The sequence below is a fragment of the Triticum urartu genome, chromosome 7A (assembly GCF_056163025.1).
Source record: "Triticum urartu cultivar PI428250 chromosome 7A, HENAU_Tu73, whole genome shotgun sequence".
In the NCBI taxonomy this organism is placed as follows: domain Eukaryota; kingdom Viridiplantae; phylum Streptophyta; class Magnoliopsida; order Poales; family Poaceae; genus Triticum; species Triticum urartu.
This window is the reverse complement of record NC_141879.1, coordinates 640,504,826-640,509,358: the sequence shown is the minus strand read 5'-3', so window position 1 is coordinate 640,509,358 and position 4,533 is coordinate 640,504,826. Positions and strand designations below refer to the sequence as shown.

Below are 4,533 nucleotides of genomic sequence, written 5' to 3'. Positions count from 1 at the left end.
GTTTGGTTAGCCTACCTAATTTGTAATCGTGTTGATCACGTCTAACCTTTGTACTTGTATTATATATACATGAGGCAATGGAAATAGGAGTCATGCATTGAGCAGCCCCGTTCATATTATTTACATGGTATCAGCTAGATAGGTCGATCCTCTCCTGTCTCCACCAGCCTTAGATCCGATATTTCCTACTTCGTCTTTCCCATCCACCATGACTCCTGATGAACTCAAAGCACGTAAGGAAGAACTCCGCGCCCGTGAGGAAGACCTCAAATCTCGCGAGGCCAAGCTCACTCGCCACGCTGCAGAAAAGGGCAAAACGCCCGTAGACAACCCCTCCAACACCTCAGCTTCCTACGTAGCCTCCATCAAAGTCCATGTTCCTATCACCTTAGATCTCCAAGACTCCAACTATGCAAAGTGGCATGAGCTTTTTCTGGTCGCCCTTGGTCGTTACGGCCTTACCGCTCATGTCAGCAGCGACAATGATGTGACTCCCTCCGACACATCTCCAACATCCAATTGGGTGCGTGATGACTACACCGTCCTCTCATGGATCTACGGCTCCATCTCCACCGAGCTCTTCGGCATCATCATGGCGCCCGGCTCCTCCGCCCGGCAGATTTGGCTCGCCATCGACAACCTCTTCCGCGACAACAAGAAAAGTCGTGCCATCGCCCTCGACGCCGAGTTCCGCAACACTCCATAAGGCGACATGACGGTGTCTGATTACTGTGCCAAGCTCAAAGGTCTCGTCGATGCTCTCGCCGATGTCGGGCAGACCGTCACTGATGAAACCCTCATCCTCACCATGCTTCGGGGTCTCAACGAGCAATACGCACACCTTCGCTCTTTTCTTCCGTTTCAGGTTCCGTTTCCAAGCTTCCTGCAGACTAGATCGGCATTGGTGCTTGAGGAAGCACAGAAAAGGATGGACGCCAAGAACAACGCCGCAACTGCACTTTGGGCCAGCGGCAATAGTGTGCTGCCTAGTGCTAGTGGCGAGCGTTTTTCTTCCTCTGGCGGTGACCGTTCCATTGGCCGCGGCAACGGCACCACCGGCGGCTTCTCCAACACCGGCAACGGCATGCCCAACAATCGTGGCGGCGGGGGAGGCAGCCGTGGCCGCGGCCGCGGTGGTGGTCGTGGGCGTGACACCCCGTGGATGTACAATCCATGGACGGGGCTCCCTACTCGAGCGCATCTCCAGCACCAACAGTCTGCACCGCAGTGGCAGGCTCAGCCACACATGCAATAGCGCCAGACCTGGCGTGGCCTGTTTCCAAGCCTCCTTGGACCATGTCCTGGCATGACACAGCCCCAGGCATACACTGCGTACGGCCAGGCACCGCCAATACAGCAGACTACACCAAGCCTGTACCAGCAGCAGCAGTGCTGCCTTTTGAGCACTGCGTTGGTTTTCCCTTGAAGAGGAAAGGGTGATCCAGTAAAGTAGGGTAAGTATTTCCCTCAATCTTTGAGAACCAAGGTATCAATCCAGTAGGAGGTAGGAGACCACGCTCGAGTCCCACACACCTACACAAACAAATAAGAACCTCGCAACCAACACGATAAAGGGGTTGTCAATCCCTTCACGGTCACTTACAAGAGTGAGATCTGATACATATGATAAGATAATATTTTTGGTATTTTTGTGATAAAGAGTAAAAGTAAATAGTGCAAAAATAAAAAACGACAGAAAATAGCTTGTTGACGGAAGATTAATATGATGGAAAATAGACCCGGGGGCCATAGGTTTCACTAGTGGCTACTCTCAAGAGCATAAGTATTACGGTGGGTAAACAAATTACTGTCGAGCAATTGATAGAATTGAGCATAGTTATGCGAATATCTAGGTATGATCATGTATATAGGCATCACGTCCGAGACAAGTAGACCGAAACGATTCTGCATCTACTACTATTACTCCACACACCGACCGCTATCCAGCATGCATCTAGAGTATTAAGTTCATAAGAACAGAGTAATGCCTTAAGTAAGATGACATGATGTAGAGGGATAAACTCATGCAATATGATATAAACCCCATCTTTTTATCCTCGATGGCAACAATACAATACGTGCCTTGCTGCCCCTGCTGTCACTGAGAAAGGACACCGCAAGATTGAACCCAAAGCTAAGCACTTCTCCCATTGCAAGAAAGATCAATCTAGTAGGCCAAACCAAACTGATAATTCGAAGAGACTTGCAAAGATAACCAATTATAAATAAAATAATTCAGAGGAGATTCAAATATTGTTCATAGATAAACTTGATCATAAACCCACAATTCATCGGATCTCGACAAGCACACCACAAAAGAACATTACATCGAATAGATCTCCAAGAAGATCGAGGAGAACTTTGTGTTGAGATCCAAAGAGAGAGAAGAAGTCATCTAGCTAATAACTATGGACCCGAAGGTCTGAAGTAAACTACTCACACATCATCGGAGAGGCCATGGAGTTGATGTAGAGGCCCTCTGTGATCGATCTAGTAGGCCAAACCAAACTGATAATTTGAAGAGACTTGCAAAGATAACCAATTATAAATAAAATAATTCAGAGGAGATTCAGATATTGTTCATAGATAAACTTGATCATAAACCCACAATTCATCGGATCTCAACAAGCACACCGCAAAAGAACATTACATCGAATAGATCTCCAAGAAGATCGAGGAGAACTTTGTGTTGAGATCCAAAGAGAGAGAAGAAGTCATCTAGCTAATAACTATGGACCCGAAGGTCTGAAGTAAACTACTCACATATCATTGGAGAGGCCATGGAGTTGATGTAGAGGCCCTCTGTGATTGATGCCCCCTCCGACGGAGCTCCGGAAAAGGCCCCAAGATGGGATCTCTCGGGTACAGAAGGTTGCGGTGGTGGAATTAGGTTTTCGTGGTGCTCCTGGATGTTTGTGGGGTACGTGGATATATATAGGAGGAAGAAGTAAGTCGGTGGAGCAATGAGGGGCCCACGAGGGTGGAGGGCGCGCCCAGGGGGTGGGCGCACCCCCCTGCCTCGTGGCCCCCTCGATTGTTTCTTGGCTCCCACTCCAAATATCCTGGATCACGTTTGTTGAGAAAATCACGTTCCCGAATGTTTCATTCCGTTTGGACTTCGTTTCATATTCCTTTTCTGCGAAACACTGAAATAGGCAAAAGAACAGCAATTTGGGCTGGGCCTCCGGTTAATAGGTTAGTCCCAAAAATGATATAAAAGTGTAAAATAAATCCCATTAACATCCAAAACAGATAATATAATAGCATGGAGCAATCAAAAATTATAGATACGTTGGAGACGTATCAAGCAGCTCGACCCCGCCCTTATCAACGCGTTAAACAACATGCAGTTCCCCGGCAACAACGACCGGTATATCGATTCCGGTGCTTCATCCCATATGGCTTCCGATGCCGGCAATCTCTCCTCTCTCACACCTTCTCCTTCTCATACTGTCACTGTCGGCAATGGTGCCTCTCTCCCGGTTACTCACATCGGTTCCCAGTCTTTCTATTCCTCCAATAAACCACTTCACCTTCGTAATATTCTTGTTGTTCCGAATATAATCAAAAATCTTCTCTCAGTCCGATAATTTACTACTGATAATTATTGTTCAGTCGAATTTGATCCTTTTGGTTTTTCTGTGAAGGTGCTTCCCACTCGGACAGAGATTCTTCAATGCAATAGCCCCGGACCTCTCTACCCATTGTGTCGTCCATCCCATTCCACCACCACCGCCGAAGCTCACATTGCCGCCGCCGCCAGCTCCACCCTTTGGCATCAACACCTCGGACACCCCGGCCATCATACCATGTCGCGTCTTCATCAGTCCAGAAATATTACATTCAATAAAGATGGGTACTCGTTGTGTCATGCCTGTCAGTTAGGTCGTCATGTTAGATTACCTTTTTCTGCATCTCAAACTTTTACTATTCAACCGTTCCAACTTATTCATTGTGATATGTGGACATCACCTATTCCAAGCACCTCTGGTTATTGTTATTATCTTGTCATTGTGGATGATTTTACTCATTATTTTTGGACATTTCCCCTCCGTCGCAAATCAGATGTATACACCACCTTTCAAGCGTTCTATGCTTATGCCCGCACCTAGTTTAACCTTCCCATCCAATCCTTGCAATGTGATAATGGCCGATAATTTGATAACACCAAACTTGATACTTTCTGCTCCACCCACGGCATACAATTTCGCTTCTCATGTCCATACACGTCCCAGCAAAATGGCAAAGCTGAACGCGCTATTCGAACCACTAATGATGTCCTTCATACTTTACTTTTCCAAGCATCCATGCCCCCTTCCCTTTGGGCCGAGGCACTCCATACAGCCACATATCTCCTGAACATAAGACCTTCTTCAACCATAAATTTTTCCACACCCCACCAACTCTTGTTTGGCGAATTTCCATCATACAATCATCTTCGCGTGTTTGGTTGTTTGTGTTATCCTAACACGGAATCCACCTCTCCCCACAAGCTAGCACCTCGATCTACTGCTTGTGTTTTTCTGGGATACC

At 47.1% G+C, this 4,533-nt stretch overlaps 1 pseudogene; it reads left to right on the top strand.

Moving 5' to 3' along the window:
• The first annotated feature begins 208 nt into the window (after positions 1-208).
• Positions 209-3,685, top strand: LOC147960956 (uncharacterized; annotated as a pseudogene).
• Positions 3,686-4,533: the final 848 nt, after the last annotated feature.